The sequence below is a fragment of the Capra hircus genome, chromosome 6 (genome assembly GCF_001704415.2).
Source record: "Capra hircus breed San Clemente chromosome 6, ASM170441v1, whole genome shotgun sequence".
Taxonomy (NCBI): Eukaryota; Metazoa; Chordata; class Mammalia; order Artiodactyla; family Bovidae; genus Capra; species Capra hircus.
Genome location: NC_030813.1, coordinates 30,611,354 through 30,624,193, shown reverse-complemented (window position 1 = coordinate 30,624,193; position 12,840 = coordinate 30,611,354). Strand labels below are relative to the sequence as shown.

The 12,840-nt window shown below is 38.2% G+C and overlaps 1 protein-coding gene across 8 annotated transcripts in view; it reads left to right on the top strand.

The window, feature by feature from the left end:
* The window catches only part of PDLIM5 (PDZ and LIM domain 5), a 239,383-nt gene that overhangs the window by 55,784 nt on the left and 170,759 nt on the right, over window positions 1-12,840 (top strand). The window lies entirely within an intron of this gene.

The following is a 12,840-nucleotide window of genomic DNA, read 5'->3' as shown; positions in this document are numbered from 1 at the left end:
CCCTATAGTGGATAGTAATTTTTTTGTTATGCAGTTCAAGATTATGTCCATCCTAATGGCAGAAAGCGAAGAGGAACTAAGGAGCATCTTGACGAAGGTGAAAGAGGAGGGTGAAAAAGCTGGCTTAAAACTCAGCTTCAAAAAACTAAGATCATGACATCAGGTCCCATCACTTCATGGAAAATAGGTGGGGAAAAAATGGAAACAGTGACAGACTTTATTTTCTTGGATTCCAAAATTACAGTGGATGATGACTGCAGCCATGAAATTGAAAGATGCTTGCTCCTTGGAAGAAAAGCTTTGACAAACCTAGGCAGCATATTAAAAAGCAGAAACATTACTCTGCTGACTAAGGTATGTCTAGTCAAAGCTATGGTTTTTCCAGTAATCGTGAATGGATGTGAGAGTTGGACCATAAAGAAGGCTGAGCACCAGAGATTTGATGCTTTTGAACTGTGGTGTTGGAGAAGACTCTTAAGAGTCCCTTGGACTGCAAGATCCAGCCAGTCCATTCTAAAGGAGATCAGTTCTGGGTGTCCTTTGGAAGGACTGATGCTAAAGCTGAGTCTTCAATAACTTGATGCAAAGAGCCGACTCACTGGAAAAGACCCTGATGCTGGGAAAGATTGAGGATAAGAGGAGAAGGGGGCGACAGGGGATGAGATGGTTGGATGGCATCATCAACTCAGTGGACAACTCAATCAGTGAACATGCTGCTGCTGCTGCTGCTAAGTCACTTCAGTTGTGTTCGACTCTGTGTGACCCCATAGATGGCAGCCCACCAGGCTCCTCTCTTCCTGGGATTCTCCAGGCAAGAATACTGGAGTGGGTTGCCATTTCCTTCTCCCTCAATAGACATGAGTTTGAGTAAACTCTGAGAGATGGTGAAGGGCAAGGGAGCCTGGAGTGCCACAGTCTGTGGGGTTGCAGAGAGTAGGAGATGACTGAGCAACTGAACAGCAACCAAGACTATGTTACTACTTAAAAATAAGAAAACCCCTAACAAACTGTGACTTTGTTGACTCAAAGTTGTGACATGGGCTTCTAAAATCTCACTGCTTTTATTTTTCTCAGCTTCTTGCTAAGCTTTCCAGATTCTATTGAATTTCTCTTATAATTTTTTTTTTTTGCTTTTGAATACTGGGTTATAGATTTATTCTTGCACATTTCTGTATCTTCACGTTAAGAAAGAGCTTTTAAGTCTTCTTTCCACAATCCAGCATACTACTCTTCTTTCTACCTGTTTTTTTTTGAACATTTATGAATTGGTATACACACTTATTAGGTCTATAAAAGGTTGCTGGAAACAAATATTCAATTGGCTCGAAGAAATGGAGCTAGTGTTATTGGTTCTTTTAAATTTTTATTGAAGTTTGTTTATTGGTATTTGTTAGTTTCAAGCGTACAGCAAAATGAATCAGTTGTGCATATTCATATATCTACTCATTTTTAGATTTTTTTTCCTCCATATAGGCCATTACAGAGTATTGAGCAGAGTTCCCTGTGCTATACGATAGGTCCTTATTAGTTATCTATTTTATATATAGTAGTGTGTATATGTTAATTCCAGTCTCCCAGTTTACCCCTGCCCCTTCCTTATCCCCTGGTAACCATAAGCTTGTTTTCTACACATTGATTCTTTTTTTATTTGAAGTCTAGTTGACTTACAATGTTACATTAGTTTCAGTTGTACAGCATAGTGATTTGATATTTTTGTAAGCATTACATTAATACTTAAAAAGTTTGAGCAAGCTCTAGGAGTTGGCAAAAGACAGGGAAGCCTGGCATGCTGCAGCCCATGGGTCACAAAGAGTTGGGCGCAACTGAGTGACTGAACAGCAATAGCTTCACATACCATGCAAAGTTATGACAGTGTTATCATAAACTGTGTCCCCATCCTGTACGTTACATCCCCATGACTTATTTCTTTTATAACTGGTATTTTGTAGCTTTTAGTCACCATCAGCCATTTTGCCCATCTTCCTACTCCCATCCCCTCTTGCAGTGACTCATTTATTCTCTGTATTTATGAGTCTGTTTCAGTCTTATTATATTTGTTAACTAGTTTTGTTTTTTAGATTCCACATACAAGTGAAAACATATGTACAGTATTTGGCTTTCTCTGTTTAACTTATTCACTTAGTACAGTACCCTCTTGGTTCATCCATGTTGTTGCAAATGGAAAGTAATAATCTATTTTATGTACACACACACACACACACACACACACACACACAAACACCCCACTTCTCCTTTATCCATTAATCTATTGATGGACATATTTTGGCTACTGTAAACAATGCTGCAATGAACATGAGGATGCATATGTGTTTTCAAATCAGTGTTTTCATTTTCCTTGGATAAATAATCAAAAGTGGAATTACTGGATTGTGTAATAGTTATGTTCCTAATGTTTTGAGAAGCCTCCATGCTGTTTTCCATTGTACGTTTGCCACTTTATTTACGTTGCCACCAGCAGTACATGAGGATTACCTTTTCTCCACATCCCCACTAATAATACCTGTCCTTCTCAAACTGCTCCAACAAACTGCTATTGACATTTTTTATGATTGTGGAGTAATTATCAGGTGAAAATCAGAAAGAGTTCATTCATTTCATCAAATACCTAGATAAAATTTTAGATTTTGAGTGAAGAATATAATTATAATTGTTTCAACTAGGTCTGGGTCATGTCTGTCAGTTTTTAGCGTTTTTGTGTGTTTTATATGTTTTAAGGAGGAACATTTTTGGTTTGAGAATTGCTTTGGTAGGGCAGAATGCCTAGTGTGTCTCCATCACTTGTTGCTTCCATACAAAATAAAAGAACAAAAAAACCCCGCTTATTCAAAATATCTTTACTCTTGAAACTTGCTGTAACTCTTCAGAGAATTCTCAGTAAAAAATTGTTTCCATCCTATTGTTTTCTTGCTGGAACCATTTTTGTTCAGGAAGTGTGCCTTTGCTTGAAGAATCTGTTGCAAGGAATATGTCTCTTACCTGTTTCTGAGTTATTAGACATCATATTTGAGCACATTGGTTTCTAGTTTAAGTCTATAATGTTGAATAGTGTTGCTGGGGAACTTAGTGGACTAGTTTATAGGTTTTTGCTCCTGGAGGAAGAGTTTTCTAACTCAAATAATATTGTAACGTAGTGTGCTATTTTCCATCTTGCTTGGAAGTTGGGGACATGGCTTACAATAATTGTCAGTGAAGAATAACAACTAACCAGAGGGTTGCCAGATAGATTTTCTTGGAAATGTATTCTTAATATTTAACTTTTTGAGTGGATATTTGCATATATGGAGGTAATGTTAAGGCAAATGTGGTTTGGAAGAGATGGAAGAGCAAATGTTGTTTTTTTCATTTGCTATCTTTGTCATTTTGCATGTGGGATGGAAACTTTTGTAAAACTTGTAAAAAAAAGTGCCTAGCATAGTGCCTGGCATGTGGTGAATAGTCAATAAATGATAGTCTTGTAAGTATTATGTTAATTACACATACTTTTAACAGTTAATGATATAACTCTGTTACCTCCCCCTTCCTGTCCCCTCTCCTCCACATAGTTTCTCTCTGTCACACGCATCACACACGCACACGCAGGCATGCATGCAGTGTATCTTACGTCCTGGTATATATCATGTACTCACTAGTTGCTGAAAGAATGGGATTTTTGTTAATTCTTGTTAATAATCTAACTCAAAGACTTTTAAGCAATACATTGATCTTCTATCTTTCAGTAGTGGTAGCATTGATATTTTTGATTTATACAGATTTTTAACCTCTACCTCCACCTTTCTAGATTTACCAGAAAATTCTTCCTTTCTTTAGCAATAATGGCTCAGTCTTAATCCTTATCTTTCAGTGACCCTGGGCTCTTACTCTGAAGTCCTGATGGAGTATGCAGGAAACAGGTGAAGATGGCACGGCAGACAGTGTGCTTGAGGCGTATTCTACAGGCAGACCAGACCATAGTCCCCTCCACTCGCTCTCTCCCACCTCTGTGCAGACTGCACCGCTGGGAACAGTGACACTGCTTACTAGACTTTCCCTGACTGCTGTCAACACTATGCCCTCTGCCAGGTCGCATGTTGCCCAGAGCTAAGACACAGATAGTATTCCAGTCGCACTGGAACAGGAATCCTTCAGTGTTGCTCTAATTTCTTTTAGTTTAAAAAAGGAAAAAAAAAATAGTGGTGCTGACATGAGAGCATTTCCTTTCCATGTCTAGCTGCTGTTTATGATCATGTGTTTGCTTTCTGTGGAGGGAATAAAACATCTAGGGTAAATCAGGGTTTCGTGACATCAGACCTGCTAGAAGTGATATACCATCATATGGTGCTATCTCCATAAAAGCCAACGGTGCAAGCTGGATAACTGGGCTAGAAAAATAAACCTGGGATGGTAGGAAAGACACAGGAGACCCATAAAGGGGTGTTGATGGCAGTTCTGACCTAGACAAAGTGAGATGGAAGGAAAGGATTCCCAGGATTTTTTGTTTCCCTCAACAAATCCCAAGAAGGGTAAATAAAATAATTTCATGTACAGAAATGTTAAATCCCTGGGTCTAAGCATTGATGACTCTTAGTTCTGAAAGGCTACAACTGCACAAAGGAAGCTGAGATTGCACTTTCAGAGATGGAAATGGGGTGAAGACTTACCCGTCTTCTTTAAGGGATGAGATAAAGCGCATGGTAGAAAAAGCCCAGAAAGGAACCAGGAGTTGACGGGCATGGATTTCTTGGAAACAGTACGGTATCCAGGAGTGATAGTTGTAAATATAAGCAATCTTCTAAGAAGACCCACATGAGTTGATGTGGAAGCAACTTGTGGGCTTCAATTCTTCTGAAGTTATTTATCGTCACATACTGTTCTGTCTGTTGTATGCCTGACATTTGATTAGTTTATCTGCATGTTTATATGTTGATTTTCTCTTTCCTGTTGACTGAAGTTCCATGAGGGCAAGGACTCGTTTTGTTTGTTGTATCACCACGTCTAGAATAGCCTGGCACACGGTAGATACCTGGCAAGTATTTGTTAAATGATGGGATAAATGAGTATTTGCTTTCCCCAATAATCTAATAATTTATTCTTGTTGTCGTTAGCATCTACTCCATACATCCTCACTCAGTAGATGTATGATGAATGAATGAAGGCATAATTCAGCATTAAATGCCAGAGGGCTCAACTGCTGCCAGAGGGCTCAACTGCTACCAGTGGGAAGAAGATTCTTGTTGAGACTAATTCATTCTAAAAGAAAAACTCATTTGGGATCTGAAAAAGTAGATAAAACTAGATTCTCTTCTCTCCTAATTAGCTCCAAAATCGAGCCTTTGAGTTTTTGTTTTTGACACAGTTTCAGGTTTTTGAAAAGCACCCATGTTTGCCATTTTAGTGTTTTATAATAGAGAAATAAGAGTCGAGAATAATATGTATGAAGTAATTGGAGAAAAACACAAAATTTATTTTAGTGCCTGAGTAATGGATACTAATTGTAATGACTTTAGACTAATGAGAGGTTGTAAAGTCTTTGTAAATATTTATCATGGTTTATAGGTGAAAGGGACCCTAGATCATTTGATCCAACTCTCTTTACAGCTGAGCAGAATGAGGCCAGAGGGATAAGTGATTTGCCAAAGGTCACAGGGTTTGTCAGTGGTAGAATTAGAATTATCCTCAGGTTTCTTTTTACAAAACTAAGGACTGCAAGGGTGTGGATAATGGACACTATCATACAAAGTTTGCAGAATTGTAAATGTCTGCAGATATTCTTGCTGCCAGTCTAGAGTCATGGATCAAACATTTTAATGTGCATGCTGCTGCTGCTGCTAAGTCGCTTCATTCGTGTCCGACTCTGTGCGACCCTATAGACGGCAGCCCACCAGGCTCCCCCGTCCCTGGGATTCTCCAGGCAAGAACACTGGAGTGGGTTGCCATTTCCTTCTCCAATGCATGAAAGGGAAAAGTGAAAGTGAAGTCGCTCAGTCGTGTCTGACTCTTAGCGACCCCATGGACTGCAGCCTACCAGTCTCCTCCATCCATGGGATTTTCCAGGCAAGAGTACTGGAGTGGGGTGCCATTGCCTTCTCCGTTAATGTGCATACCTGTTTAGAAATGATTCCTAAAGAAAAAGTCAGATAAGTGTGCCAAAATAAAGGTAACAGTATTATTAATCACTTTAACATGAGCCCCCAAAGTAGAAATAGGTTGAATTATTAAATAATAGCCTATTTACAAAATACCTTTGATTTCCTGTGTGGTAACTCATCAGATGTTTATTGTGTGTTACGTTTAAGTCTTGGTACGATGAACTTGAAATAAAAGATATAGTCCTTGCCTAGAAGGAGCATCCTTGCTGATCTGCTCACCTGCCAACTGTCAGTTATAGATTGAAATGACATAAGGTTAGAAATGAAGAGTAAGTAGCTAGGAACTGTCATAGTTGGACAGAACAATTTTATATCTGTTGAGTTAGATGATAAATAATTTTGTCTTTTATTTTGAGTGACTTCTTTTGAGTTTATTTTTTAAGTACTTTATTGTAGATTACAGAAGAATTGGTAAAGGCAAATGTGGGTGGGAGGGGACTTCCCATAAGTGGTGTCCTCCACCACAGATGGTTCAAGGAGCACTGCTTTCTGGAGAGCTGCATACAGGTGAGAAAAGTGAAATAATAGAAACCAGTAGATGAGGGGAAGGGCCATGCCTGTTCTGAGAATTCAGTATTGAAGGTAGTGCCTCATTGAAATAGACCCTTATTAAATGCTAGTGATTTATGCTATGAAGATTTTAAAAGTTTAAAAGCGAGTCCTCATTTTTTTAAGCTACACTTACCTGCCATTTAGACTTCCCTGGTGGCTCAGGCAGTAAAGAATCCACCTGCAAAAAGGGAGACCTGGGTTTGATCCCTGGGTCAGGAAGATCCCCTGGAAAAGGGAATGGCAACCCACTCCAGTATGCATGTCTGGGAAATCCCCATGGACAAAGGAGACTAGTGGACTACAGTCCATGGGATCTCAAGAGCCGGACACGATGGAGTGACTAACTCTTTAACTTACCTGCCATTAGCACATAAAATCATGATTTTGCACCACTTTGCATAAATATTAATAATTCTGTTCTGAGTTATTAAATTTTCTTGATGCTGACAGATTTTTTTGTTTTGTTTTGAAACATGTTTAGTTTGTGGGTTTTGAAAGCTTGTGATTTGTTTCCTCTGTCATTGAAATATGCTAACTCTGGTGGTTTAGGAACCACACTTTGAGAAACACTGTTCTAAGGTTTCATTAAATCATTAGTTCTTAACATTTGGTCTTCGTTGCCTTTGAGAATTTGGGGAAAACTGTGGACCAATCTCAGTGGAAAATACATGTATACTTACACACAGTTTGCATACAATTTTGAGGGGGAGTCATCTCATCATTGAAAAGAACCTTATGAGAAGGGAGGGTTGAAATGTGTGAATTTCAGTTATCTGTTCTCAGGTAAATTTAGAGTTGACTAAAACGGTTTTGAACCTTTATAGCTCTCTGTGCCATTTCTTACTGTGTTCCTTATTATTGTAGAGTGGACTACATAGAAACATTAATTTCTCTGTAAGTAACAAATTTGTTTGATTTTGAGATGTTTGTGGCTGTACTGTTTTTTAACAAACCACCATGCTTTTCACATTTCTGGTAGAATTATATTCTCACGTTAACTACGAAGTGCAGGACTTTTAAAAATACATATGGATTAACTGTAAAATGAAAATGCTTTGTGGCATATTAATAGTGAATTACAGTTTAAGAAGTCATGTTTCTGTTTTGTTAGGTCACTCTGTAGAGAATAATAAAGATATTATTTCAATTAGGAAGGAATCATTGTGGACATACATTTAGGCTGCTAAAACAAACATGTTCGAACTAGGTGGCTCAGTGGCTACAAGGAAAGAGGCGTAATCACTTCCTTTCTTCCATTTGGTTTTGTAAGGCATAATGACACATACTTTGAGGTATTCTCTTCATTGCTACCATATAAGGTGGGTTCTCAGACTTTTGGGTAAAATTGATTACAGTTTGACTCATAAGCCAAAATAGAGTCCATGGTTAAAATAACCAGTGCTCACAGAGTCACGATTTTATAGACTTAAGAGAGACATCAGTGATTGCTTGTTTTATTTCTAACCTGCAAAAAGCAAAATCATTTTATTGCAAACAAAAGATGTTAAAGTGGGGTATGTTAATATTACACATTCAGGCTGGAGACTGACATTTTGTATGTTGTTGAGTTTCATTTGTAGGCTGGTTGAGGCGCCAACACTGAACACTAACAATAAACAGTGCAAGACAGAACATCTTTGAGTGCTGAGTAATGTAGAGCAGATTAGCAAGACTGGAGTGGTAGTGAATAAACTGGGATTTGAAAAAAAAAAGAGTACTTCTCAAATGTTCTGCTCACTTGAGTGGCTGAAAACTCAGACCATTTTTGTTTGTTTGTGATATTTCTTGGTGATTGAGTAGCATTCGTAATTTGGCAGGAAGGCAAGTTCTGCGAATTTTCATTTGGAGTTGTGTTCATTCAGTCTTATGTTTTTATGGGGCATGGTAGTATAAAGAATCACATTCTCAGTATTCTGGAAAGCATGTGGGAGATAAATACCTGGGTAGTTTCAACCATAGGTTTCTGTCTGGATTCAGATTATTTATTCTACAGTTGGTGATACCAGAAAATAGATTTTAAAGCAAACTTAAATATTGTCCACTAATTAGGTATTTTTTAAAATGAGATTTTTCTCTATGCTTTCTTCTGTCTCATGAAGATCCTTTGGTCAGATTGATATAATTTTTTTCTTAGTATATGTATTTCTCTGAATTTTGGTAATGGCACTTAGAAAAACAATAGCTTTTATTTTCCCAGGATTTAGTTCCCATGGCTTTTGGACATGGGAAATTTCTGTTAGTGTTTCTTTCTCTAACTGTCATATTTATGTTCCTTTTTAACATTTACTAGCCTGATGGCATTCCTGTCATACCCATGGTTTTAAGGTCACATATTTCCAAACATTCCGTATTTGTTGAAAATATGCAGAAGGTTGAAATTGGCACATTGGCGATAATTCAGTAGATAGGTACCTATTTCCTACTTGTTACCTGTAGCGTGTAATAGGATCAATACCGAAGTAAATTTCTTTTGAATCAGCATAAATTGTTGTCAGTAAGCAACTGACTTATGTTATCTGTACTGTAAAATGATCTTTGTAATATTCTTGGGCACATATATTTTCAAAAAGTCATTTTTATTGCTGGCACTTACTTTCTGAGGTTTGTAACTATTGACTTATTTTCAAGGGAAGACAAGTAAGAGATTTTTTTGTATATATTGAAAATTCCCTATGATTTGGAAGGATACTTTTCATTAGAGAATTCTAAGGTAGTACTGGAGTCACTGCTGTAGTTATACATTTTGCCTTTTTATGAAAAATCTTTGTGCAATGTAGCAGCTGTATTAAATGTGCATTTTATAGAGAAATCTTAGGTAGTTAGATTTATTTAAAATGTTACCAGCCATGTTGGCTTCTAATTTTTAAAAATGAAAGCTCTATAATGCTTTCTTTGTTTTGTTTGTTTTTTTACTAAGAATTCAATGATTGGTTTGTTTCTATGATATACTCTTAAGAGGTGATAGATATGGGGAAGGATTAGTTTAACAGGTATATCTATAATGCCTGACAATCCCAAGTAGTTTACTGCTTTGTGGATAAAACAGGTTTCTTTTCAGTTTATCTTGGAGGTTCTCATCTAAGTGATATTCTCTCTTGAGATAATATTTAATTTTGATGCGCTTTTCTAAGGGTGTGGTGCTACTTTCTTCTTCTGTTAAAAAGTTTAAAGAAGAAATACTGTTGGAACTACAAATTTGTATAGAGGCTAAGCATTTGGGAAAAGTTTAGTTGTAAATTTTACTTGAGTCCAATAAAGTTAATGACACATTTAATGGCATACATAAATATTACCCTGAGTTAATTGGCTCTGCATCATAGCTATTAATTATAGTCGTGTAGGTTATTTTATCATAATTGTTCAAATCAAAGTATAAGACCTTCTTGCTCTTTAATTACTATTCTGCTGTTGTATTCAATTTGCATATTATTTTGCACAAATGCAGTGATGTACAACACACTCAGAGAGAAGGCCTGGGCCCCAAACCTGGGCCATCTCATAACTTTCTTCGTTCATGTCCTTGGTTCTTTGTTCTGCCTTCTTCCCAGCGCCCTCCCTTGTTATGTGTTCTTTTGTTTGCTTTCCTTCCTCTCCTTCCCTGACCCCTAACTCAAGATTTCTTCACCAGTATCACCTTATTGGTTCTTGTTCTTTGGCCTTTTGGTACAGTGCCAGACTGTCCTGGGTGCTGATCATGAGGCCACCATCTTGGGGGAATAGAGTTTGAAAAATTCAGACTTGAATAGTAGTGAGCAAGCAGGGTGGGCCTGTGAGCTGGGGTTCTGATTCAGGATTGTATCAAGCTCTTGGCTAAGTGAAGAGAAAATTTAGGCTTAGAGAAGCAGAGGGAAGAGAAGAGGGGTGTTTGGTCTTCCTTTAAGTAGGAAAGGGAAAAATAAGCCTGGCTGATCAGCTTGAAAAGTTGTCTTCCCTGCCCTGTAGGTCCTTGAAGTAGGTGTCCAGCACATGTGAATTGATGGCATATTGTGATAATGACAGTGAGCATTTACTGTGCAGGCTGTGTACTGTGCGTGTGTGTTAGCCGCTCAGCTGTGTCTGACTCTGCCACCCCATGGACTGTAGCCCACCAGGCTTCTCTGTCCATGAATTCTCCAGGCAAGAATACTGGAGTGGGTAGCCATTCTCTTCGCCAGGGGATCCTCTCGACCCAGGAATCGAATCTTCATCTCCTGTATCACAGGCAGATTCTTTACCATCTTAGCCACCAGGGAAACCCATGTGCTGTGCTGGTGCTTCATTTAATCTGCTCAGTAGCTCTGTGAGGCAAGTGAAATCCTAGTCCCCATTTTCAGGAAGAAATATCTGAAGCCTAGAGAAGCCTGGTAAACCCATGGTGCACACTTAATAGAGGACCAAGCATAGTATGAACTCATGTTTGCTTAACTTCAGAATCTTTTCTTGAAACTGTGTTCTTGCTGTGGAGTTCTCTTTTCCCATCTGCCAAGCAGAGTAAAACCGCCTGATAGTGGTGAGGGATGATGATGGGTCTCCCAGGATCCTTCACTTATTGTTGGTGCTCAGTAAATAGTTTTATTTACTTTTTCTGGGTCATCTCTTAGGACAGAAAGAGACTATGTGAGAGGAGCTATCCATCTAAAACAGCTGAAGAAAATTTACTTTTGGGTATTTCCCAGTCACAGCAAGATGAGGGAAGCCCACGTCTGTGATGCCATTTTCTCCTATATCTTCCTCCCCACATCACACACACATGGGTGCACATGAACACACAGACACACAGTCACACATACACAAACAGTCTATCCCTCTGCTTACTGAAGACTGGGCTATCTTTCAAGAGAGGACTTCTTATAGTCCATAATTAAGAAGGTTAAAGTGTAGCCCTAGGGCTGAGGTTTAGATCCAAGTGCAGGTGATTAATATTAGATGCTTTCTTATCTGAGTTAATGGGGAAGCTCAGTACAGATCCCATTCTCTCTTGAAGAGCAGGTAGTTAGCCTGCTTTCTGCATCAGTAAAGCGAAGCTCAAAGGTTGTTCCAACATTTGCAGCCATGTCTGCTTACAACTTAAGTGAGACCACAAAGCAGTGTTTTTAAAGAAGCATACAGCTACAATTAAGTTTATGGAAAATTGGACAATGGTACTGAAAAATGTATTTAAAGATCAAAAGAGAAGCATTTGTTTGTGATTAATTTGATTTATTCTGGACTGGACCCAGGAGCCTCCCTTGACTGCTTCCTTCCTACACATTGTGCATTTATGAAATACACACATACTTATAGCTGTCCTATAATATGGCCAAGATTTATTGGTGACAGAAAGTTGTTACTGACTGCCTCAAACAAATGCAAGCTATTTAGACTTGCCACAACAAAGAAGAAATGAACTATGCAAATAACAAGTGACCTTGTAGTCTTTTCTTAGCTGCTCACAATTTATAATAGTGATACATCCTACCCAATTAAGGGGGAAATTTCATCTTTCCATTGAGTGGCTGCCTTGAGGAAGTAGTTCTGGGGATAAATTAAAGGTCATGGGAGTTTTCAGTGAGATGCCATCTTTAACAAGTCTTACATTTGTTCCTATGCATTGGGCCTTTTCCACTGGCATTAGTTTAGGCTCTTTCTGCTCTTTAATAGTGAGTAGAAAGCCTAAATATTGAATAATAGAGATGGTTAGAGATTTAGAAAATACGTTCATGTCAGAAACTCAAAAAAATTAATATTACTAAGCTCAAAAAAACTGTAGGCAAAAAGGAGTTTGACAGTTTAAATAACATGAAAAGTACAGATGGCAGTGGACATCTGTTTACATTTCTGACAATTGAGAAAGGTTTGAGATTAAATACAATTAAATTCTTTCTAAGCTGAAACTCCGTGACTTTGGCCACCTGATATGAAGTGCCGACTCACTGGAAAATTTCCTGATGCTGGAAAAGATTGATGACAAGAGAAGGGAGCGGCAGAGGATGAAATGAATGGATGGCATCACTGACTCAATAGACATGAGTTTGAACAAACTTCGGAAAATAGTGAACAGGGAAGCCTAGTGTACTGCAGTCCATGGGGTCACAAAGAGTCGGACACAGCTTGGTGATTGTACAACAGCACTTAAAGTTACTAAGGGGAGTTGTGACATTTCTTTGGAAATTCTAGGGAAAAT